Source organism: Oncorhynchus mykiss, chromosome 1 (genome assembly GCF_057628025.1).
Source record: "Oncorhynchus mykiss isolate SJ-2025 chromosome 1, ASM5762802v1, whole genome shotgun sequence".
NCBI lineage: Eukaryota > Metazoa > Chordata > Actinopteri > Salmoniformes > Salmonidae > Oncorhynchus > Oncorhynchus mykiss.
The window spans coordinates 67,261,041-67,288,325 of record NC_143022.1 but is presented as its reverse complement, the minus strand read 5'-3'; the positions used below and the strand labels follow the sequence as shown (position 1 = coordinate 67,288,325).

Genomic DNA, 27,285 nt, shown 5'->3' with positions numbered 1-27,285 from the left:
AACAGTTGATGTTGAGATGTGTCTGTTATTTGAACTAAATGAAGCATTTATTTGGGCTGCAATTTCTGAGGCTGGTAACTCTAATGATCTTATCCTCTGCAGCAGAGGTAACTCTGGGCCTTCCATTCCTGTGGCAGTCCTCATGAGAGCCAGTTTCATCATAGTTTTTGCGACTGCACTTGAAGAAAATGTTCTTGACGTTTTCCATATTGACTGACCTTCATGTCTTAAAGTAATGATGGACTATCGTTTCTCTTTGCTTATTTGAGATGTTCTTGCCATAATACAGACTTGGTCTTTTACCAAATAGGGCTATCTTCTGTATACACCCCTACCTTGTCAAAACACAACTGATTGGCTCAAACGCATTAATTAAGAAGGATAGAAATTTCACAAATTAACTTTTAAGAAGGCACACCTGTTAATTGAAATGCATTCCAGGTGACTACCTCATGAAGCTGGTTGAGAGAATGCCAAGAGTGTGCAAAGCTGTCATCAAGGCAAAGGCCCATCATCAATCTTCCCACACCTTGTCGCTCTTAGAGAGGAAAACATTTCATTGATCACCAGATCTCTGCATGTGAAAGGAGATTATTCACAAACAGTCAGCATCTTCAGATACAAACCATTACTCAAACTGAAAACCAGGGAGGGGAGGATTTAACTTGCTTTAGCGATATCCTTTAAAATGATGAAGGAGCAAGTTTACGCTTGGTAGAAGAGCAGAACAACAGCTGCTGTGTCCTCAGGCAAAGTTAGTTCTCAGAGATTACATAGTGCAGATATTGTGCTTGACAGGGCTTTGTAGTCCCTCACATTACTCTGCGATCTGGCAGACCTGCTCATCAGACATGGAGTACACCCCTGTCACCTGATCTGTTAGGATAATTCTGGAACCCAAATGACAGCAACTCAGAGAAGAGAGTGGTGGAAACTGTGTCTAGGGCAGAGATACAGGAAAGATGCTGTGCAAGAAGAGATGCGGTGCAGAGAGAGTAACATGCTGACCAGACGGCTTGTGCGTGTGCTATCGAGCCAATGCTGATTTATTCCACCCACACCAGATGCGATTAGGACACGCAGGTTGAAATATCAAAACAAACTCTGAACCAACTATATGTATTTGGGGACAGGTCAAAAAGCATTAAATATTTATGGCAATTTAGCTAGCTAGCTTGCTGTTGCATACTAGTTTGTCTTGGGATATAAACACTGGGTTGTTATTTTACCTGAAATGCACAAGGTCCTCTACTCCGACAATTAATTCACAGATAAAAAGGTAAAAGTGTGTTTCTAGTAATCTCTCCTCCAGGCTTTTTCTTCTTCTTTGGACTTTATATGGCGGTTGGCAACCAACTGCACTGTGGACCTCAGTTAATCTTTCAATCACCCACAATGAGGAGATGGCACGTGGGTATATGCTACTAAAAACCAATGAGAAGATGAGAGAGGTGGGACTTGCAGTGCTTCAAGCGTTACAAATAGAACCAAGTTCCATTTTAGCCCCTGGCTACGCATACGCTCTTTGACGTGCGTAAGCAGTGTGGGTGCAATGATTGAATAACATTGCACCCACGTGAACAGTGTGGTCAGTCAGCATGTTAGAGTTGACGAGATTCAGATGAATGTGCATTTTTGGTGTTGTGCAGTATGTGTGGCAACTGTGCGGCTACACTCACATCGACTCAGATGATTACTGTATATTTGTCTAATATTCACTCAGATATACTATACATATTACCCAAGAGGGCTGTATACATGTACAATTGTTTATACTGTATGTATGAGTGCATGGTGAATTTTTTTAAAGTTACTTTGTGACTAAACTCAGCAAAAAAATAAACGTCCTCTCACTGTCAACTGCGTTTATTTTCAGCAAACTTACATTCCAACCCACATCCCTCCTGCAATCTTCTCAGAATGTGAGATAACTAGTGACCCCTGTTTACTGAGAATAAGGTGTTTTTTACGGAATGCTTGACCTCGTGTGTAAATTTGTGTTTGATGATTTTCACAGCTTAGTGACGTGTGAAGGAACAGGTCATATTCAGGGTATAAGAAACTAAACTCTCCTTCCAGACTCACATTAAGCATCTCCAATCCAAAAATGAAATCTAGAATTGGCTTCCTATACATCAACAAAGCATCCTTCACTCATGCTGCCAAACATACCATCCTACCGATCCTCGACTTCGGTAATGTCATCTATAAAATAGCCTCCAACACTCTACTCAACAAACTGGATGCAGTCTATCACAGTGCCATCCGTTTTGTCACCAAAGCCCCATACACTACCCACCATTGCGACCTGTACGCTCTCGTTGGTTGGCCCTCGCTTCATACTCGTCGCCAAACCCACTGGCTACAGGTTATCTACAAGTCTTTGCTAGGTAATGCCCCGCCTTATCTCAGCTCACTGGTCACCATAGCAGCACCCACTCGTAGCACGCGCTCCAGCAGGTATATCTCACTGGTCACCCAGAAGCCAATTCCTTCTTTGGTCATCTTTCCTTCCAGTTCTCTGCTGCCAATGACTAGAACGAACTGCAAAAATCTCTGTAGTATGTGTCAAATTGCTATGCTTTATCTTGGCCAAGTCGCAGTTGGAAATGAGAACTTGTTCTCAACTAGCATACCTGGTTAAATAAAGGTGAAATAAAATTAAAAATAAAAGATTGGAGATGGCACTGTAAAAGTTGAAGATGCCATTTGTGACCCACAATCTCTTTTCAGTCTTATGTTGATTTTTACATTGGATAAAAGTACAGACTCAGAGCTTCAAAATGGCATATCATACACTGTGGTTAGAGGAAACATGGTGAAGTAATGCTGCTTTCAAAGTTGATTGTCACGACTCCCACTGAAGGTGGCTCCTCTTCCTGTTCGGGTGGCGCTCGGCGTCACCGGTCTACTAGCTGCCACCGATCCCTTTTCTGTTGGTTTTGTCTTATTGGTTACACCTGTTTCTTGTTTAGGTTTTTAGTTGGGCTATTTAAGCCGGTAAGGTCCGCCTACTCTTTGTGCAGGCTTATTTTTCCTCTGTGTATGTTCGTGGTGGTGCGTTTCCCTTTGATTTTCCTCTGGACGGGTTGGGTCCTGGTTTTGGGCCGGTCTCGTATGTGCGCCCGGTATTGGCGTGACCATTTTTCTCTGTGCCGGAATAAAAATTTGCTTCCTGCGCCTGACTCCGCACCCACTACGCCTAAAGTGCGTTACATTGATAATCCTACAGTATTTAGAAGAAAAAGGCATTCAAACATTTTGCTGGGATTTTCACACGTAATCCACATTAATCCTTGAGAGACATACATTTAGAAAAGGAATACTTTCACCAACTTACCCCAACAGGAAAACAATTGAGTATTAAATTGCTTATTGTTGTATAATAAAGATAACCTTTCACATTGAATGACTACAGTGCTGTCCTTTGTTTACGCCCATTTATCATAATTCAGAACCTCTAAAGCCTTAGACCCACCCATCTCTTAAAGAATTCACATTGGAACACATACGTCTGTGGCGAAGTGCTAAAGCAGTGAGGTAGTTCTTAAAAAACAAAAAGATTTTAACAATTAAATACTTTTAACTTCAAGCGCTAAAGGTTACAATTAGGAACAACTTAAAACACACAAACAAAAAGGCTTAGGTAAAAAGAAAATCTAGACCAATGCCTATATCATAAGATTATTTCAGTAACTTAGATCAGGTCATGTTATGTTAGGATCAAAGGAATCTAGCCTGAGCCCATATTTCTGTCCTGCCCTCTGGAGCAGGACATGTAATGTTCAAGCCCTTTTCATTGCAAAAACCTGATCTTCTAAAAATATATATTGGCCGGGTTGTGATGCTTTCACGTCTCTGGGAGGAAGGACGTCAACATAGCACAGCAGCTGAAACCAGGTTCCATCTGAGTGGAAGCTCCTTGGCCACAACAACACCGGGCTCCAGACAATTAAAGCTGTAAAGGAGGAAAGCAGACAAAAAATAGACAAGATATTGAATCCTGCATACCAGCAATAACACTCATTGACCCTAAAATTCAAGTATTAAGCTCAAAGTAAAATAAAAAATACTTTAAGTGTTGCTTGTTCACCCTCGATCATCTCCTTGTTCTGGTGTCAGAGAGCAGGTTAATGCTGAAAGACTAAATCCAGAAAGAAAAAATTCTTAAAACATTCATTAATGTCCTATAGCTTTCCTGTTGACTGCTACGGCTGTACTAAAATGCCATGTACACACTTAAATTGCTTCCAGCCGAACAATGGCAATGCAGACACAAAATAACTAGCTAGATTTAGCAAACATTTAACCTCACAATAACCAGTTGGTTAGATGTAAATTGTATTAATCTCGCTAGCCAGCTAGTTGAACATGCAAAAAAACAACCTCTAAATCTATAATCCAATAGCTAGCTAGATATTTAGCTATCATTTCATTGTGGCTAGCTAGCCAACTTAGCATGTATCCCTATAATGCAAAATGGGGTTTGATTAGCTTGCTAATTGTTTGCTATTCACACCACAGAGGCTATTTTCAATAGCTAGCAAGTTATAAGAAAATATAAAACACATATATGAATGAGCAATGTCAGAGCGGCTTAGGCTAAGATGCAATGGACAGTATAGAATACATACAATGAAGTTGAAGTTTATATACACCTTAGCCAAATACATTTAAACTCAGTTTTTCACATTTCCTGACATTTAATCCAAGTAAAAATTCCCTGTTTTAGGTCAGTTAGGATCACCACTTTATTTTAAGAATGTGAAATGTGAGAATTATAGTAGAAAGAATGATTTATTTCAGCTTTTATTTCCTTCATTCCCAGTGGGTCAGAAGTTCATTTCCTCAATTAGTATGTGGTAGCATTGCCTTTAAATTGTTTAACTTGAGTCAAAGTTTTCGGGTACACTTCCACAAGCTTCCCAAAATAAGTTTGGTGAATTTTGGCCCATTCCTCCTGACAGAGCTGGTGTAACTGAGTCAGGTTTGTAGGCCTCCTTGCTCGCACATGCTTTTTCAGTTCTGCCCACAAATATTCTATAGGATTTAGGTGTCCATAATTAAGCCATTTTGCCACAACTTTGGAAGTATGCTTGGGGTCATTGCACATTTGGAAGACCCATTTGCGACCATGCTTTAACATGATGATAAACTGATGTCTTGAGATGTTGTTTCAATATACACTGCTCAAAAAAATAAAGGGAACACTTAAACAACACAATATAACTCCAAGTCAATCACACTTCTGTGAAATCAAACTGTCCACTTAGGAAGCAACACTGATTGACAATAAATTCCACATGCTGTTGTGCAAATGGAATAGACAACAGCTGGAAATTATAGGCAATTAGCAAGACACCCCCAATAAAGGAGTGGTTCTGCAGGTGGGGACCACAGACCACTTATCAGTTCCTATGCTTCCTGGCTGAATTTGGTCACTTTTGAATGCTGGTGGTGCTTTCACTCTAGTGGTAGCATGAGACGGAGTCTACAACCCACACAAGTGGCTCAGGTAGTGCAGCTCATCCAGGATGGCACATCAATGCGAGCTGTGGCCAGAAGGTTTGCTGTGTCTGTCAGCGTAGTGTCCAGAGCATGGAGGCACTACCAGGAGACAGGCCAGTACATCAGGAGACGTGAAGGAGGCCGTAGGAGGGCAACAACCCAGCAGCAGGACCGCTACATCCGCCTTTGTGCAAGGAGGAGCACTGCCAGAGCCCTGCAAAATGACCTCCAGCAGGCCACAAATGTGCATGTGTCTGCTCAAATGGTCAGAAACAGACTCCATGAGGGTGGTATGAGGGCCCGATGTCCCCAGGTGGGGGTTGTGCTTACAGCCCAACACCGTGCAGGACGTTTGGCATTTGCTAGAGAACACTAAGATTGGCAAATTCGCCACTGGCGCCCTGTGTTTTCAGAGATGAAAGCAGGCTCACACTGAGCACGTGACAGACGTGACAGAGTCTGGAGATGCCGTGGAGAACGTTCTGCTGCCTGCAACATCCTCCAGCATGACCGGTTTGGAGGTGGGTCAGTCATGGTGTGGGTGGCATTTCTTTGGGGGGACGCACAGCCCTCCATGTGCTCGGCAGAGGTAGCCTGACTGCCATTAGGCACTGTGATGAGATCCTCAGACCCCTTGTGAGACCATATGCTGGTGCCTTTGGCTCTGGGTTCCTCCTAATGCAAGACAATGCTAGACCTCATGTGGCTGGAGTGTGTCAGCAGTTCCTGCAAGAGGAAGGCATTGATGCTATGGTCTGGCCCACCCGTTCCCCAGACCTGAATCCAATTGAGCACATCTGGGACATCATGTCTCGCTCCATCCACCAACGCCACGTTGCACCACAGACTGTCCAGGAGTTGGCAGATGCTTTAGTCCAGGTCTGGGAGGAGATCCCTCAGGAGACCATCCGCCACCTCATCAGGAGCATGCCAAGGCGTTGTAGGGAGGTCATACAGGCACGTGGAGGCCACACACTACTGAGCCTCATTTTGACTTGTTTTAAGGACATTACATCAAAGTTGGATCAGCCTGTATTGTGGTTTTCCACTTTAATTTTGAGTGTGACTCCAAACCCAGACCTCCATGGGTTGATAAATTTGATATCCATTGATCATTTTTGTGTGATTTTGTTGTCAGCACATTCAACTATGTAAAGAAAAAAGTATTTAATAAGAATATTTAATTCATTCAGATCTAGGAATTGTTATTTTAGTGTTCCCTTTATTTTTTTGAGCAGTGTCTATATACCTAATTTTCCTACCTAATGATGCCATCTATTTTGTGAAGTGCACCTGTCCCTCCTGCAGCAAAGCACCCCCACAACAGGATGCTGCCACCCCCGTGCATCATTGATGGGATGGTTTCCTTCGGCTTGCAAGCATCCCCCTTTATCCTCCAAACATAACGATGGTCATAATGGCCAAACAGTTCTATTTCTGTTTCGTCAGTCAAGAGGACATTTTCCCAAAAAGTACGATATTTGTCCCCATGTGCAGTTGCAAACCATAGTCTGGCTTTTTAATGACAGTTTTGGAGCAGTGGGTTCTTCCTTGCTGAACTGCCTTTCAGGTTATGTTGATATAGGACTCGTTTTACTGTGGATATAGATTATTTTGTACCTGTTTCCTTCAGCGTCTTCACAAGGTCCTTTGCTGTTGTTCTGGAATAGATTTTCACTTTTCACACCAAAGTATCTTCATCTCTAAGAGACAGAACGCGTCTACTTCCTGAGCAGTATGACGCGTGGTGATCCCATGGTGTTTATATTTGCGTACTATTGTTTGTACGGATGAACATGAACATGAACATGGTACCTTCAGGCGTTTGGAAATTGCTCCCAAGGATGAACCAGACTTGTGGATGTCTACAAAAACAATTCTGGGGTCTTGGCTGATTTCACCATGATGTCAAGCAAAGAGGCACTGAGTTTGAAGGTAGGCCTTGAAATACATCCACAGGTACACCTCCAATTGACTCAAATTAGGTCAATTAGCCTTTCAGAAGCTTCTAAATCCATGGCATAATTTTCTGGAATTTTCCAAGCAGTTTAAAGGCACAGTCAATTTAGTGTATGTACATTTCTGACCCAGTGAATTATAAGTGAAATAATCTGTCTGTAAACAATTGTGTCATGAGCAAAGTAGATGTCCTAACCGACTTGCCAAAACTATAGTTTGTTAACAAGACATTTGTGGAGTGAAAAACAAGTTTTAATGACTCCAACCTAAGTGTATGTAAACTTCCGAATTCAACTGTATGAGATGAGTAATGCAAGATATGTGAACATTATTACAGTGGCATTACTAAAGTGGCATTACATGTACAGTAGCTATCTTTCCCACTTGGCTTCAAGTAGTTCAGACTGCTTTAGCCACAGAAGACAGCTGTGTCGATACCCGCAGCTGGATTCAGGACAACACTGGTATTCCGTGTCTAAACAGCTTAGTGATTTCACATTTTATTTCTATTTACAGATTACATACAAGTTTGTTATTAAGGCACATGGAAGTTCACATGTTCAAATGCCTCTCCTGGGAAGTAGTGGCATGCTGCATCATACGCCCAGCTTCCAGTAACGGGTCACATTTATAGTAGAACCCTATTAACTTAGAACTACCCCTCCCGGATCCGGGAGAATTGTCATCAACTACACTAATTAGCATTAGCATAACTCAACGGACAAAAAATCTTACTAGAAAACTCATATTCATGAAATCACAAGTGAAATATAGTGAAACACAGCTTAGCCTTTTGTTAATCACCCTGTCATCTCAGATTTTGAAATTATGCTTTACAGCCAAAGCAAAACAAAGCAAAGCAAAACAAGCTTATACCCTAGCAAAACAAGCTTGTAAGTTTATCGATAGCCTAGCATAGCATTATGTCCAGCTAGCAGCAGGAAGCTTGGTCACGAAAATCAGAAAAGCAATCAAATTAAATCGTTTACCTTTGATGAGCTTCGGATGTTTTCACTCACAAGACTCCCAGTTAGACAGCAGATGTTAATTTTGTTCCATAAAGATTCTGTTTATAGCCGAAATACCTCCTTTTCTTGTTCACGTTTTGTTGAGAAATCCACCGGAAATTGCGGTCAGGACAACACCAAAATTAGATCCATAATAGACAGAAACATGGCAAACGTTTTTTATAATCAATCCTCAAGGTGTTTTTCAAATATCTATTTGATAATATATCAACCGGGACAATTGGCTTTTCACTAGGAGCGAGAGGAACAATGGCTGCCTTTGTCTATTACGCACAAATCACTCTGAGAGCCACCACCTGACCACTGACGCAATGTTGTCATTCACGCTCATTTTTCAAAATAAAAGCCTGAAACTATGTCTAGTGACTGTAGACACATTAGGGAAGCCATAGAAAAAGGAATCTGGTTGATATCCCTTTCAATGGTCAACAGGGATGCATAGGAACGCAGAGGTTTCAAAATAAGAGTCACTTCCTGATTGGATTTTTCTCAGGCTTTCGCCTGCAATATCAGTTCTGTTATACTCACAGACAATATATTTACAGTTTTGGAAACTTTAGAGTGTTTTCTATCCTAAGCTGTCAATTATATGCGTATTCTAGCATCTGGTCCTGAGAAATAGCCCGTTTACTTTGGGAACGTTATTTTTCCAAAAATGAAAATAGTGCCCCCTAGCCTTAACCTCTAAGTGTGGTGTCCCTTTTTTCATGTCTCGTAAAAGGGTTAATTGTCACTTACTTGAGTGTGATACGCTCAAGATTTGAAAGGTACTATAGATAGTCCCCAAAGACTGAATGATTTTCAACTGTAATGTTTTTTCATAGAGTGTTGAACATGGTCTACTGACCATGACACTTGTGGTGGTCATAGAGCAAAACGGAGGAAAAAACATTGTGTTCGTGAGTGTCTCCCCTTTCCACATATTAGTTTGTAGCCCAAACAGTTCAGACGCTACAAACAGAAGTTGGCATATTAGCATTACCGACTTCAGATGAGACCCAATTAAATGTGCGGAAATAGACAACAAAAACAACGATTTTGTGATCAATTATGGCCCTACTGGGTCCATTAAGTCCATCGTAAATGCTTTGTTCTATGTTTGAATTGTTTGTCATCTTTAGGGATATGAAGTGGCCACTGTTCTTTCAAGTGTTCAAATCAAGCATTCTGAGAGACACTATTTGCACTCATGTTGGAATGCATCTGCAAAGAATTACCTATGTTATCCTGTATAAAGCAAACAGTTTGTGACGCAACTCCTCTCAAATGTGGCCTATGTGCATGTACCTTTGTAAACAACATTATTATACCACATTTAAGACTTTATTATACAATGGTCCAATGGAAAAGGTTGGTTTGTTTGGTACACATTTCTTCAAGTTGGTCTGTAGGGCAGTCCCGTTTCTGGTGAAAACTGTGAATTTAGCACACTCCTGTGAGGTGCGAAACATTTTTTTAATAGCGCACTGCTGTGAGGTGTTAGAGACAGTTTTGTAGTGTGGCTCATCCTTGTTAAGGAGTGTTTGTCAGTTTTCCCAGAAGTGTGTCTTTCCCAAATTATGGGGGAATAAGCACCATAAATGAGGCATGCCAGTTTGAATGTTCTTGAGCCACTTTGGCCATGCCTTGTGATGCCAGGGTGTGTGTTTGCTGATGTGTGAGGGGAAAAAAGTAGAATCTGCACTTACTGTAGCTAAAGTCTAAGCCTTGTTTGTATTAGAAACATGGGCGGTGTAAAAATGTTGAAAGAGAGGAAGCCACAAACACAAAGAGACAGGACGAACAAGACAGGGAAACAGCATGGGCAAAACCTAAAGAGGAAAAAATTGTAAAGTAGGAAGAAAAAAGGGAACTAGTGGTGTGGTGAACCAATTATACTGTGTGCTCACAGCTCCTCAAAATTAATGATGTTCAGATTTGGCTATGCAAGGCAATGCAGCTGTCTTTGAGAAAGAAAGAATAGCTTTTCTCCCGCCCAACAGTTCTTATAGCAAAAAAAAATAAAAATGTTTTGGGTAAAGCCGCATGAAATGTCTAGGGGCTTGCTGAAGGTCTAGATGTGCAATTGAACAAGCAAGTGGTATAATGACTCACTGCAGTAGGCTCACAGTGTGAAGAAAGACACTGATACTAGCAAATTAGAGTAGAGCCTTATAAAGATCATAAAATCTCCCAGTACATTTTACGCATCAGATTTGATGGGTGCCAATAAAGGGTCAGATGCACAGATGCAGATTAAGCCTGCACTTGGACCGAGTGGCACTCTATATCAAGCTGATGATTTTGTTTCTGGACATCGTTTATTTTAGTCCTGAATTGTTTCAATGCTTCGTGAAATCCTTTTCTTTAATGGATTGATAGCATTCAAATACTTTTCTCCTTCCCCCCTTTCTGACACCCAGGTGGTGACATGCATCTCTGCGTGCCTGGCAGATAGAGTATCTCAGTTTGGATGTCGCCCCACCACCTCAACCTCAAAGAGAAGGAGCTGCTCTTCCTCCCGGGGAAGGCCTGCCTGCTCCAAGACCTCTCCATCACGGTCCACAACTCCACCTTGTCCCCCTCCCAGTACTAAGTATCTTTACGTGACCCTGGACAACACTCTGTCGTTCTCTGCAAACATCAAATCAGTGACTTGCTACTGCAGGTTCATGCTCTACAATATCCATAGAGTACAACCCTACCTCACACAGGAAGCAGCACAGGTCCTGATCCAGGCACTTGTTATCTCCCATCTGGACTACTGCTACTCGCTGTTGGATGGGCTCGCAACATGTACCATCAAACCCCTGCAACTTATCCAGAATGCCGCAGCCTGCCTGGTATCCAACCTTCCCAAGTTCGCCTATGTCACCCCGCTCCTCCGCACACTCCACTGGCTTCCAGTCGAAGCTAGCATCCACTACAAGAGCATGGTGCTTCCTTACAGAGCAGGAAGAGGAACTGCTCCTCCCTACCTTCAGGCTATGCTCAAACCCTACAACCCAAACCCAAATTCATGTCTACATTTTCCCACGGTTAATTTGCACGTCACTGCTCAGCCCATTGCTTGGGTACAATTAACACAACAACTCTCCTCATTTGAACACACTGGAAAAGGAATGACTATAAACCTCAGGTGGAATGACTATAATGTTTTCAGTCTCATCTCTAATCCACACAGCTGCTCTGGAGAAGAAGAAAAAAACTCCAAACGATTTACCCCAGATACCAAAGTCCCCTTTGGCAAAATCTGCCTAATGAGTGTTTATAGCAGCACTCATACAGGCGACATGATAATCCAACGGTGATATCATGAGGTTTGCAGTGATGCTGGAATAAGTATAGAAGTAGCCCACAACCTAACAATGCTACTATGTTCAACACACTGTCGATTTTATGTTTGCCACACTTTAATAATGTCATACTGTCATGCTACCATTTTTCACCAAGGCACCAATAAACTGGAAACATGGACGCATCATCTATGGTGACATGTTTATTGTTGCAAATTTGGCTTAGACAAATGAGATGTTGCATTTTGGCCCAATCGGATAATACAGGCAACATAACTACAGTAAATAATGTTAATATGTTTACTCCAGTATATATAACACAGCAGTCTCTTGGTGATTCATTCCGTGCAATTAAAGTTTAATTTTATGTTGTTTACCAATCACTAGACAATCTGGACCATCTCTTTCTAAAATTGTCTACCATAATTGTTGCAACCACTATTACTAGTTTATTCAAACTCTGTTTTGTATCGTTTCGCACAATACCTTCTTCACTATGCAATCTGGTTTCCGAGCTGGCCATGGGTGCACCTCAGCCATGCTCAAGGTCCTAAACGATAACATAACCACCATCGATAAAAGACAGTACTGTGCAGCCGTCTTAATCAACCTGGCCAAGGCTTTCGACTCTGTCAATCACCGCATTCTTATCTGCAGTCTCAATAGCCTTGGCTTCTCAAATGACTGCCTCGCCTGGTTCACCAACTACTTCTCAGATAGAGTTCAGTGTGTCAAATCGGAGGGCCTGTTGTCCGGACTTCTGGTAGTCTATGGGGGTGCCACAGGGTTCAATTCTCGGGCCGACTCTTTTCTTTGTATACATGAATGATGTTGCTCTTGCTGCTGGTGATTCTCTAATCCACCTCTACGCAGACAACACGATTCTGTATACATCCGGCCCTTCTTTGGACACTGTGCTAACAAACCTCCAAACGAGATTCAACGACATACAACACTCCGTTCAACTGCTTTTAATTGCAAGTAACAGTAAGTGCATGCTCTTCAACCGATTGCTGCTCGCATCCACCTGCCCGACTAGCATCACTACTCTGGATGGTTCTGACCTAGAATATGTGGACAACTACAAATACCTAGGTGTCTGGTTAGACTGTAAACTCTCCTTCCAGACTCACATCAAGCATCTCCAATCCAAAATTAAATCGGGGTCCTATTTCACAACAAAGCATCCTTCACTCATGCTGCCAAACATACCCTCATAAAACTGACTATCCTACTGACCCTTGACTTTGACGTTGTCATTTACAAAATAGCCCCCAACACTCTACTCAGCAAACTGGATCTAGTCTATCACAGTGCCATCCGTTTTATCACCAAAGCCCCATATACTACCCACCACTGCGACCTGTATGCTCTTGTTGGCTGGCCCTTACTCCATATCCGTCGCCAAACCCACTGGCTTCAGGTCATCTATAAATCTTCTCTAGGTTAAGCCCCGCCTTATCTCAGCTCACTGGTCCCCTTAGCAATACCCACACATAGCACACACCCCAGCAGGTATATTGCACTGGTCATCCCCAAAGCCAACACTTCCTTTGGCCGCCTTTCCTTCCAGTTCTCTGCTGCCAATGACTGGAACGAATTGCAAAAATCTCTGGGGCTGGAGTCTTATATCTCCCTCTCTAGCTTTAAGCATCAGCTGTATTTACAGCCAGTCTTTAAATAGCACACCGGAATACTTATTTTCCACCATAATTTGGAAATAAATTCATTCAAAATCCTACAATGTGATTTTATGTTTTTTTTCTCTAATTTTGTCTGTCATAGTTGAAGTGTACCTATGATGAAAATTACAGGCCTCTCATCTTTTTAAGTGGGAGAACAATATTTTCTACTTACTCAGAGCCAGATGAACTCACGGATACCATTTTTATGCCTCTGCGTCTGTGTGGAACTGGTTAAGAACCCGTCATTTTTCAAGGAATGGAACCAAAACTGCAAACGAAAGTGATCTATTGTTCTAGAAGAGAGCCATAATATCATGATGCTAAGCGCTTCAAGCCAAGCTTTCTAGATTTCCACCCCTCTCTCTCCACTCGTGAAATTTCAGTCGCATCTTGCGCTAGCACTTATCTGTCCATCTACTATGAAAACAACTAGCACCCGTTTCATAGCAAAGTGCTCTATCCACACTTATTAATGAGCTAAACTACCGGTCAAACGTTTTAGAACACCTACTCATTCAAAAGTTTTATTTTTTACTATATTCTACATTGTAGAATAATAGTGAAGACATCTAAACTATGAAATAACACATTTGGAAAGTCTTCAAGGTAGCCACCCATTGCCTAGATGCTTGCTTTTCCAACAGTCTTGAAGGAGTTCCCACATATGCTGAGCACTTGTTGGCTGCTTTTCCTTCACTCTGCAGTCCGACTCATCCCAAAACCATCTCAATTTGGTTGAGGTCGGGGCATTGTGGATGCCAGGTCATCTGATGCAGCACTCCAATACTCTCCTTGGTAAAATAGACCTTAAACAGCCTGGAGGTGTGTTGCGTCATTGTCCTGATAGTCCCACTAAGCCCAAACTAGATGGGGTGGCGTATCGCTGCAGAATGCTGTGTTTGGCATGCTGGTTAAGTGTTCTTTGAATTCTTAATAAATCACCAGCAAAGCATTACCACACCATAACATCAACTCCAAGATTTACAGTGGGAAATCACATGCAGAGATCATCCGTTCACCCACACTGTGTCTCACAAAGACACGGCAGTTGGAACCAACAATTTGGACTCCAGACCAAAGGACAAATTTCCACCAGTCTAATGTCTATTGCTTGTGTTTCTTGGCCCAAGCAAGTCTCTTCTTATTATTGGTGTCCTTTAGTAGTGGTCTCTTTACAGCAATTCGACCATGAAGGCCTGATTCACACAGTCTCCTCTGAACAGTTGATGTTGAGATGTGTCTGTTACTTGAACTCTGTGAAGCATTTATTGGGGTTGCAATTTCTGAGGTGTTAACTCTAATGAACTTATCCTCTGCAACAGAGGTAACTCTGGGTCTTCCTTTCCTGTGGCGGTCCTCATGAGAGACAGTTTCATCATAGCGCCTGATGTTTTTTTCTTACATTTTTATTTAACCTTTATTTAACTAGGCAATTCAGTTAAAACAAATTCAAATCAAATCAAATTTTATTTGTCACACACACATGGTTAGCAGATGTTAATGCGAGTGTAGCGAAATGCTTGTGCTTCTAATTCCGACAATGCAGTAATAACCAACAAGTAATCTAACTAACAATACCAAAACTACTGTCTTATACACAGTGTAAGGGGATAAAGAATATGTACATAAGGATATATGAATGAGTGATGGTACAGAGCAGCATAGGCAGGATACAGTAGATGGTATCGAGTACAGTATATACATGAGGTGAGTATGTAAACAAAGTGGCATAGTTAAAGTGGCTAGTGATACATGTATTACATAAGGATGCAGTCGATGATATAGAGTACAGTATATACGTATGCATATGAGATGCAGTGGCTCGGGTGGTTGATGTCCTTGATGATCTTTATGGCCTTCCTCTAACAGCGGGTGGTGTAGGTGTCCTGGAGGGCAGGTAGTTTGCCCCCGGTGATGCGTTGTGCAGACCTCAATACCCTCTGGAGAGCCTTACGGTTGTGGGCGGAGAAGTTGCCGTACCAGGCGGTGATACAGCCCGCCAGGATGCTCTCGATTGTGCATCTGTAGAAGTTTGTGAGTGATTTTTGGTGACAAACCGAATTTCTTCAGCCTCCTGAGGTTGAAGAGGCGCTGCTGCGCCTTCTTCACGATGCTGTCTGTGTGAGTGGACCAATTCAGTTTGTCTGTGATGTGTATGCCGAGGAACTTAAAACTTGCTACCCTCTCCACTACTGTTCCATCGATGTGGATAGGGGGGTGTTCCCTATGCTGTTACCTGAAGTCCACAATCATCTCCTTAGTTTTGTTGACGTTGAGTGTGAGGTTATTTTCCTGACACCACACTCCGAGGGCCCTCACCTCCTCCCTGTAGGCCATCTCGTCGTTGTTGGTAATCAAGCCTACCACTGTTGTGTCGTCCGCAAACTTGATGATTGAGTTGGAGGCGTGCGTGGCCACGCAGTCGTGGGTGAACAGGGAGTATAGGAGAGGGCTCAGAACACACCCTTGTGGGGCCCCAGTGTTGAGGATCAGCGGGGTGGAGATGTTGTTGCCTACCCTCACCACCTGGGGGCGGCCCGTCAGGAAGTTCAGTACCCAGTTGCACAGGGCGGGGTCGAGACCCAGGGTCTCGAGCTTGATGACGAGCTTGGAGGGTACTATGGTGTTGAATGCCGAGCTGTAGTCGATGAACAGCATTCTCACATAGGTATTCCTCTTGTCCAGATGGGTTAGGGCAGTGTGCAGTGTGGTTGAGATTGCATCGTCTGTGGACCTATTTGGGCGGTAAGCAAATTGGAGTGGGTCTAGGGTGTCGGGTAGGGTGGAGGTGATATGGTCCTTGACTAGTCTCTCAAAGCACTTCATGATGACGGAAGTGAGTGCTACGGGGCGGTAGTCGTTTAGCTCAGTTACCTTAGCTTTCTTGGGAACAGGAACAATGGGGGCCCTCTTGAAGCATGTGGGAACAGCAGACTGGTATAGGGATTGATATGTCCGTAAACACACCGGCCAGCTGGTCTGCGCATGCTCTGAGGGCGCGGCTGGGGATGCCGTCGGGCCTGCAGCCTTGCGAGGGTTAACACGTTTAAACGTCTTACTCACCTCGGCTGCAGTGAAGGAGAGTCCGCATGTTTGTTGCAGGCCGTGTCAGTGGCACTGTATTGTCCTCAAAGCGGGCAAAAAAGTAATTTAGTCTGCCTGGGAGCAGGACATCCTGGTCCGTGACTGGGCTGGATTTCTTCTTGTAGTCCGTGATTGACTGTAGACCCTGCCACATACCTCTTGTGTCTGAGCCGTTGAATTGAGATTCTACTTTGTCTCTGTACTGACGCTTAGCTTGTTTGATAGCCTTGCGGAGGGAATAGCTGCACTGTTTGTATTCGGTCATGTTATCAGTCACCTTGCCCTGATTAAAAGCAGTGGTTCGCGCTTTCAGTTTCACGCGAATGCTGCCATCAATCCACGGTTTCTGGTTAAGGAATGTTTTAATCGTTGCTATGGGAACGACATCTTCAACGCACATTCTAATGAACTCGCAAACCGAATCAGCGTATTCGTCAATTTTGTTATCTGACGCAATACGAAACATGTCCCAGTCCACGTGATGGAAGCAGTCTTGGAGTGTGGAGTCAGCTTGGTCGGACCAGCGTTGGACAGACCTTAGCGTGGGAGCCTCTTGTTTTAGTTTCTGTCTGTAGGCAGGGATCAACAAAATGGAGTCGTGGTCAGCTTTTCCGAAAGGAGGGCGGGGCAGGGCCTTATATGCGTTGCGGAAGTTAGAGTAACAATGATCCAAGGTTTTCCCACCCCTGGTTGCGCAATCGATATGCTGATAAAATTTAGGGAGTCTTGTTTTCAGATTAGCTTTGTTAAAATCCCCAGCTACAATGAATGCAGCCTCCGGATAAATGGATTCCAGTTTGCAAAGAGTCAAATAAAGTTTGTTCAGAGCCATCGATGTGTCTGCTTGGGGGGGGATACAGTGCCTTGCGAAAGTATTCGGCCCCCTTGAACTTTGCGACCTTTTGCCACATTTCAGGCTTCAATCATAAAGATATAAAACTGTATTTTTTTGTGAAGAATCAACAACAAGTGGGACACAATCATGAAGTGGAACGACATTTATTGGATATTTCAAACTTTAACAAATCAAAAACTGAAAAATTGGGCGTGCAAAATTATTCAGCCCCCTTAAGTTAATACTTTGTAGCGCCACCTTTTGCTGCGATTACAGCTGTAAGTCGCTTGGGGTATGTCTCTATCAGTTTTGCACATCGAGAGACTGACATTTTTTCCCATTCCTCCTTGCAAAACAGCTCGAGCTCAGTGAGGTTGGATGGAGAGCATTTGTGAACAGCGGTTTTCAGTTCTTTCCACAGATTCTCGATTGGATTCAGGTCTGGACTTTGACTTGGCCATTCTAACACCTGGATATGTTTATTTTTGAACCATTCCATTGTAGATTTTGCTTTATGTTTTGGATCATTGTCTTGTTGGAAGACAAATCTCCGTCCCAGTCTCAGGTCTTTTGCACACTCCATCAGGTTTTCCAGAATGGTCCTGTATTTGGCTCCATCCATCTTCCCATCAATTTTAACCATCTTCCCTGTCCCTGCTGAAGAAAAGCAGGCCCAAACCATGATGCTGCCACCACCATGTTTGACAGTGGGGATGGTGTGTTCATGGTGATGAGCTGTGTTGCTTTTACGCCAAACATAACGTTTTGCATTGTTGCCAAAAAGTTCAATTTTGGTTTCATCTGACCAGAGCACCTTCTTCCACATGTTTGGTGTGTCTCCCAGGTGGCTTGTGGCAAACTTTAAACGACACTTTTTATGGATATCTTTAAGAAATGGCTTTCTTCTTGCCACTCTTCCATAAAGGCCAGATTTGTGCAATATACGACTGATTGTTGTCCTATGGATAGAGTCTCCCACCTCAGCTGTAGATCTCTGCAGTTCATCCAGAGTGATCATGGGCCTCTTGGCTGCATCTCTGATCAGTCTTCTCCATGTATGAGCTGAAAGTTTAGAGGGACAGCCAGGTCTTGGTAGATTTGCAGTGGTCTGATACTCCTTCCATTTCAATATTATCGCTTGCACAGTGCTCCTTGGGATGTTTGGGAAATCTTTTTGTATCCAAATCTGGCTTGAAACTTCTTCACAACAGTATCTCGGACCTGCCTGGTGTGTTCCTTGTTCTTCATGATGCTCTCTGCACATTTAACGGACCTCTGAGACTATCACAGTGCAGGTGCATTTATACGGAGACTTGATTACACACAGGTGGATTGTATTTATCATCATTAGTCATTTAGGTCAACATTGGATCATTCAGAGATCCTCACTGAACTTCTGGAGAGAGTTTGCTGCACTGAAAGTAAAGGGGCTGAATAATTTTGCACGCCCAATTTTTCAGTTTTTGATTTGTTAAAAAAGTTTGAAATATCCAATAAATGTCGTTCCACTTCATGATTGTGTCCCACTTGTTGTTGATTCTTCACAAAAAAATACAGTTTTATATCTTTATGTTTGAAGCCTGAAATGTGGCAAAAGGTCGCAAAGTTCAAGGGGGCCGAATACTTTCGCAAGGCACTGTATATACATACGGCTGTGATTATAATCGAAGAGAATTCTCTTGGTAGATAATGAGGTCTACATTTGATTGTGAGGAATTCTAAATCAGGTGAACAGAAGGATTTGAGTTCCTGTATGTTTCTTTCATCACACCATGTCTCGTTAGCCATAAGGCATACGCCCCCGCCCCTCTTACCAGAAAGATGTTTGTTTCTGTCGGCGCGATGCGTAGAGAAACCCGCTGGCTGCACCGCCTCCGATAGCGTCTCTCCAGTGAGCCATGTTTTCGTGAAGCAAAGAACGTTACAGTCTCTGATGTCCCTCTGGAATGCTACCCTTGCTCGGATTTCATCAACCTTGTTGTCAAGAGACTGGACATTGGCGAGAAGAATGCTAGGGAGTGGTGCACGATGTGCCCGTCTCCGGAGTCTGACCAGAAGACCGCCTCGTTTCCCTGTTTTTCGGAGTCGTTTTTTTGGGTCGCTGCATGGGATCCATTCCGTTGTCTTGGGTGAAAGGCAGAACACAGGATCCGCGTCGCGAAAAATATATTCTTGGTCGTACTGATGGTGAGTTGACGCTGATCTTATATTCAGTAGTACTTCTCGACTGTCTGTAATGAAACCTAAGATGACCTGGGGTACTAATGTAAGAAATAACACGTAAAAAAACAAAACACTGCATAGTTTCCTAGGAACGCGAAGCGAGGCGGCCATCTCCGTCGGCGCCGGAAGTATTCTTATATGCAATGATGGCCTACAGGGGAATAGTTGGTTAATTGCCTTGTTCAGGGGCAAAATGACAGATTTTTACTCTGTCAACTCAGGGATTTGTTCCAGCAACTGTTCGGTTACCGTCCCAACACTAACTACTAGACTACTTTCAAGTGCGACAGACCTTCATGTCTTAAAGTAATGATGGACTGTAATTTCTCTTTGCTTAGTTGAGCTGTTGTTGCTATAATATGGACTTGGCCATTTACTAAATATGTATATCTTCTGTATACCACCCCTACCTTGTCACAACACAACTGATTGGCTCAAACGCAAAAAGAAGGAAAGAAATTCCACTAATTACCTTTTAACAAGGCACACCTGTTAATTGAAATGCATTCCAGGTGACTTTATGAAGCTGGTTGAGAGAATGCCAAGAGTGTGCAAAGCTCAAGCAGACCACCATAGTCCCTGTGCCCAATAATACAAAAGCAACCTGCCTAAATTACTACAGACCCGTAGCACTCACGTCCGTAGCCATGAAGTGCTTTGAAAGGTTGGTAATGGTCACATCAACACCATTATCCCAGAGACCCTAGACCCACTTCAATTTGCATACAGCCCAAACAGATCCATAAATTATGTAATCTCTATTGCACTCCACACTGCACTTTCCCACCTGGACAAAAGGAACTTATATGAGAATGCTATTCGTTGACTACAGCTCAGCGTCTCTGATTGGGAACCATATTTAGGCAGCCATATTGAGTGTTTCGGGGGTGATTGTTCCTGTCTCTGTGTTTGTTGCACCAGATAGGGCTGTTTTGGTTTTACACGTTTATTGTTTTTGTAAACTGTTCGTATTTTCATCTTTCATTAAAGATGTTTATGAATAACCACGCTGCATTTTGGTCCTCCTCTCTTTCACCGGAAGAAAACCGTAACATGAATTAACACTTATTTTAACCTAATATAATACATCAATAAAATCAATTTAGCCTCAAGTAAATAATGAAACATGTTCAATTTGGTTAAAATAATGCAAAACAAAGTGTTGGAGAAGAAAGTAAAAGTGCAATATATGCTATGTAAGAAAGCTAACGTTTCAGTTCCTTGCTCAGAACATGAGAACATATGAAAGCTGGCGGTTCCTTTTAACATGAGTCTTCAATATACAGGTAAGAAGTTTTAGGTTGTAGTTATTATAGGAATTATAGGACTATTTCCCTCTATCATTTGTATTTCTTTAACCGTTGACTATTGGATGTCCTTATAGTCACTTTAGTATTGCCAGTGTAACAGTATAGCTTCCGTCCCTCTCCTAGCTCCTCCCTGGGCTCGAACCAGCAACACAACGACAACAGCCACCACATCGAAGCAGCGTTACCCATGCAGAGCAAAGGAAACAACCACCCCAAGACTCAGAGCGAGTAGCACGGCTAACTAGCCAGCCATTTCACTTTGGTTTCACCAGCCTCATCTCCAGGCTCATAAACAGTGCAATGCTTGACGCACAACGAAGAGCTGCTGGCAAATCGCAGGAGAGTGCTGTTTGAATGAATGTTTACAAGCCTGCAAGCCTGCTTCTTCCTACCACCGCTCAGATACTTGTATGCTCAGTCAGATTATATGCAACGCAGGACAAGCTAGATAATATCTAGTAATATCATCAACCATGTGTTAGTGATTATGATTGTTTTTTATAAGATAAGTTTAATGCTAGCTAGCAATTTACCTTGGCTTACTGCATTTGCGTAACAGGCAGTCAGTCTCCTTGTGGAGTGCAACGAGAGAGGCAGGTCGTTATCGCGTTGGACTAGTTAACTGTAAGGTTGCAAGATTGGATCCCCTGAGCTGACAAGGTGAAAATCTGTGGTTCTGCCCCTGAACGAGGCAGTTAACCCACCGTTTCTAGGCAGTCATTGAAAATAAGAATGTGTTCTTAACTGACTTGCCAAGTTAAATAAAGGTGTAAATATATATATATATTTAAAAAATAATAATAAAAAAACAGCAAATCGGCGCCCAAAAATACAGATTTTCGATTGTTATGAAAACTTGAAATTGGCCCTAATTAATCGTCTACTTCCTACTCCACATCCGAGGAGGACAACGATCGTTACAGCCAAAAATAACAAGCCTATAGATACACTTTCCTACTAATTCATTACTGCTGCACTGCTTGTTGTAGTGCCGAGTAGAAATAGGAAAAACACACATTTTATGGCTTATAAAAGTTTTGCAAAGTAAATAAAGTAAATACAAAGTGTTGACAGAGCCGAGTAAGAACTTAAACATGAACTCACTCATAAAAACAGCAGTTCTTTGCTGTATTCTTTGACAATCTCTCAAGTCATGGTTTTAAATGTTTTGAAATCACACAGTATCAATTTTGCAGTAGCCATCTTTTATGCCTGCTAAATTACTGCAGACTTGGTCATCTCAGCAATCTGATTGGCCAGGGTAGGGCTATAGTGCACTTGATTTCCTCTCCAGGCCCACTGGGAAGGCAGAGTTTGTACCTTCAGACACACGAAATGGCAACAGTTTGCCTACCTGGCGCGCAGGGTAACTGAATTGGCTGCACCTACCACCAACAGCCTGAGACAAATTTTAAAAAAGGAACACGGGTTTATCGTTGTTTTTTTTTACAGAAATGTTTGGCGATCGACTAGAAATGACTTGCAGATCGACAAGTCGATCGCCCTGTTGGTGACCACTGAATTAACGTATCAGACTAGGTGACCCTGCACTGCAGCCAAGGTCTGAGTAGTCAGCAGCCCAAAAACAAGGTTGAAGACAAAATGAACCTTTTAACAATCTATGCTACGGATAAGTAGCTGTGTCTAAGAGGCTGAATTCAAGCAGGACCACCCGGTTACCACTCTCCAAGGAATCGTGTGTCTACGCTGCTTTCATTCACACGCTGGAACCATCTCCACGGCTGATTAGCCATCCACAGATGACCCCTTTTTCAGAACAAGGGCTAGGAAACAGACCTTTAAGAGAAAGGACACTGACATCGTGAGGACAGAGTTACACCCAGTAAACGAAGACGTGCCGTCATCAGAAGTCGGAACCCGGTCCATGAAGAGACACCCCATTGGGGACCTCCGACACGTAATTACATCATTATATTCTGACCCATAAGAGCAGCATTTCGGGGCAAAGTTAGGTTTAAAATAAGCATAGTTTACAAATGTACCCAAGTCTGCTTCAACATTGTCATATTGTGTTGGCCCGCTAGGGACCCGTTTCATTGTATTGAGTTCTAATCAATAGCCTAGTGTATCATTTTAGCTTGTTAGTAAATAAATAAACTCAATTGGTGTGGTACGGACTTATTTAGTGAGACTAGGGGTTTGTGCAGATTCCCTGATTTATGCAACGTTCAGAATGAGACTACAGGAAATGAATTAGCGACTGTTGTAAAATCGATATTCTGAGTTAATTTGGGAAATCGAAACTCAATAAAGCCAAAACTTTTCCATGGTGCCCCAGGTTAATAATTACCTGATTCATTTAATCACGTAATTGATGAACAGCAGTCGTCACATTAATCAATACAATGTTATGACTTGGCGCCCTGTGTGAGGCTTCTAAGATAAAACGAGGTCATACTCTTAGGTTAATTCCATACCAATTGTGTAGTAAGATACATAAATACCAATAATAGCTATAAGCAAGATTGTTGAGGGGCATGTGTGGTTTTCCTTTTCACCCAGATACTGGTAGGGAGAGAACCACCCCTGTGTTGTATAGCTGACGAAAGTCAGTGTGGGTGGGGGGGGGGAGGGTTTACTGAATTCTACGAGCTAGGGCATATGTACCAGCCGATGCAGGCATTCTGAGAATAATACTAGTAGTGTTATTTATGTCGCTTTCAGGAGCGATTAGACTCAAGCATAAGCAATTTCTAGAGCAGAGGACATATGAGCAGTTATAATGACTGGTCAAACGCATATCTCTCTACCTCTCGCGTTTTGGTAATGGGAAGAGCTTAAAGGTTGAACGTGAGACGTCATTCAGTTGCTATAAGAGCACAAGGCGAGACCCAGATGCAGACACAGGAGGCAGATGGTTAGAGTCCAAGTTGTTTATTAACAATCCAAAAGGGGTAGGCAAGATAATGGTCATGGACAGGCAAAAGGTCAAAACCAGTTCAGAGTTCCAGAGGTACAGAATGGCAGGCAGGCTCGAGGTCAGGCAGGTGGAAATGGAGTCCAGAAAACAGGCAAAGGTCAAAACCGGGAGGATTAGTAAAAGAGAATAGAAAAGCAGGAGCACAGGAAAACCATGCTGGTTGATTTGAACATACAAGACAAATTGGCACAGAGAGACAGGGATAAATACACCAGGGAAAATAAGAGACACCTGGAGGGGGTGGAAACAATCACAAGGGCAGGTGAAACAGATCAGGGCGTGACAGTTACACTATATATTGTCCAACCAATCTCAACGGATTGCATTGTCTCATTCAATTTAATATATAAGTTAAATTGCCATACTACCTTTTCAGGCTGTTTATTGGGATAATACACAGACGGATTTGTTCCAACCAATGAGACATTGTTAAACATGTCCACTAACTTAGACAAAGCATCGCTTTCAGGTTGACTAAAGTTAATTAATTTTAGCCTATACAGGTTTGATTGATCATTAAAAATGTATTAATCGATTAAATCTGTTTTTACCAGCTCAATGGTGTCTAGGGAGACATTAACAGCATTGTGAAATTCCACCTTTGCTGTGGCGCCGGAAGAAATAGCACCGGAAGAAACGGCAGCAGTTTTACGGGCGCCCAACCAATTGTCCTATTATGTGTTTTTTTTCTCGTTATTTGTAACTTATTTTGTACATAATGTTTCTGCAACCATATCTTATGGCAAAAAAAGAGCTTCAGGATATCAGGACAGCGATCACTCACCTCACATTAGACAAAGATTGTTTCTACAACAAAGACGTTCCACAAGACATTCTCCAAACACCCCACAGGACCGACATCCCCATTATTTGCAAGAGGAAGAGACGCAGGTACAGAGGACAAAGAGCCAGATGCCTGGTCAGGACCCGGCGAAGGCGACTGGGAAAGCTGTCGTTACCGTCAATATTACTCGCCAACATGCAATCATTGGACAATAAATTAGACGAGGTACGATTACAAATATCCTACCAACGGGACACCAAAAACTGTAATATCCTATGTTTCACGGAATCGTGGCTGAATGACGACATGGATGTTCAGCTAGTAGCATATATGCTGCACCAGCAAGATAGAACAGCACATAAGACGGGGGGGGGGGGGGGCAGTCTGTGCATATTTGTAAACAACAGCTGGTGCACGAAATCTAAGGAAGTCTCTAGATTTTGCTAGCCTGAAGTAAAGTATATTGTGATAAATTGCAGGCCACACTACTTGCCTAGAGAGTTTTCAGCTATACTTTTCATGGCTGTTTATTCACCACCACAGACAGATGCTGGCACTAAGACCATACTCAGTCAGCTGTATAAGGAAATAAGCAAACAGGAAACCACTCACCCAGAGGCGGTGCTCCTAGTGGCCGGAGACTTTAATTCAGGGAAACTTAAATCAGTTCTACCAAATCTCTATCGACATGTTAAATGTGCAACCAGTGGGAAAAAATTTTGAGATCACCTGTACTCCACACACAAAACTCTCCCTCGCCCTCCATTTGGTAAATCCGACCACAACTCTATCCTCCTGATTCCTGCTTACAAGCAACAATTAAAGCAGGAAGCACCTGGTCTATAAAAAAGTGGTCAGATGAAGCAGATGCTAAACTACAGGACTGTTTTGCTATCACAGACTGGAACATGTTCTGCGATTCTTCCGATGGCATTGAGGAGTACACCATCAGTCACTGGCTTTATCAATAAGTGCACCAAGGACGTCTTCCCCACAGTGACTGTACGTACATAACCCAACCAGAAGCCATGGATTACAGGCAAGATTTGCACTGAGCTAAAGGGTAGAGCTGCCGCTTTCAAGGTGCGGGACTCTAACCCGGAAGCTTACAAGAAATCCTGCTATGCCCTGCGACGAACCATCAAACAGGCACAGCGTCAATACAGGGCAAAGATTGAATCATACTACACCGGCTCCAATGCTCGTCTTATGTGGCAGGGCTTGCAAACTATTACAGACTACAAAGGGAAGCGCAGCTGCGAGCTGCCCAGTGACACAAGCCTACCAGACAAACTAAATCAATTCTATGCTCGCTTCGAGGCAAGCAACACTGAGGCATGCATGAGAGCATCAGCTGTTCCGAACGACTGTGTGATCACGCTCTCCGTAGCCGTCGTGAGTAAGACCTTTAAACAGGTCAACATACACAAGGCTGCAGGGCCAGACGGATTACCAGGACGTGTGCTCCGGGCATGTGCTGACCAACTGGCAGGTGTCTTCACTGACATTTTCAACATGTCCCTGATTGAGTCTGTAATACCAACATGTTTCAAGCAGATCACCATAGTCCCTGTGCCCAAGAACACAAAGGCAACCTGCCTAAATGACTACACACCTGTAGCACTCACGTCAGTTGCCATGAAGTGCTTTGAAAGTTTGGTAATGGCTCACATCAACACCATTATCCCAGAAACTCTAGACCCACTCCATTTGCATACCTGCCAAACAGATCCACAGATGATGCAATCTCTATTGCACTCCACACTGCCCTTTCCCACCAGGACAAAAGGAACACTTATGTGAGAATGCTATTCATTGACTACAGCTCAGCGTTCAACACCATAGGACTAAACTCCTCCCTCTGCAACTGGATCCTGGACTTCCCGACAGGCCTCCCCCAGGTGGTGAGGGTGGGTAGCAACACACCTGCCACGCAAATCCTCAACACTGGAGCTCCACAGGGGTGCGTGCTCAGTCCCCTCCTGTACTCCCTGTTCACCCATGACTGCATGGCCAGGCACGACTCCAACACCATAACAACCAATGATTCTCCCACCATCGACATGCCGCCACCACCCGATGATGACCTGTACAATGTCGCTGAACCATATCCTGGTTTCCATGCACAGTTAGTACAAATACTGTCGGAGGCTGATGCACTTGTCAATGACACTGAAAGGCATCAATTGAGAGAATTGTTTAACAATCACAGTGAGATCTGGTCGACAGACTCGCTGGATTGCAGTGTTACGGGCATTCATGTGGTGGATATTTCTACGCCACCCGGAGCAGCTCCTATGTTTGTGAGACAATTCCATTTGCAGCGTACGCAGTGGTACTAGAGACTGACTCCCTATTAGCTAAACGGATAATATGGGAATTTAACAGTGCATACTATGCTCCCGTGGGGCCTGTTCTGAAACCACCGGGTAAATTGTGTCTTACCATTGACTATTCACAACTCAACAAGCTGGTTCCATTGTCTTGTTGGCCAATGGCACAGCTCGACCAAGAGTTGCCAAAGGTGGAAAACGCCAAGTACTTCTCCACCATCGACATGGCGAATGGTTTCTGGGCCATGACAGTCGACCCTCAAGTTGTCTTTCTCTTTCTCGAACAAGCTCTTTACATTCAATCATTGCCCGTTCAGGTA

General features: G+C 43.2%; 1 long non-coding RNA gene across 1 annotated transcript; it reads right to left on the bottom strand.

Annotated features, from left to right (window-relative positions):
• Positions 1-1,850: 1,850 nt before the first annotated feature.
• On the bottom strand, positions 1,851-8,746 carry LOC149985613 (uncharacterized). Its single transcript, XR_016496556.1, has 2 exons — positions 8,457-8,746; positions 1,851-3,958 (listed from the first exon to the last, which is right to left on the bottom strand). It is a non-coding gene; the product is annotated as an uncharacterized LOC149985613 (long non-coding RNA).
• Between the last annotated feature and the right edge of the window lie 18,539 nt (positions 8,747-27,285).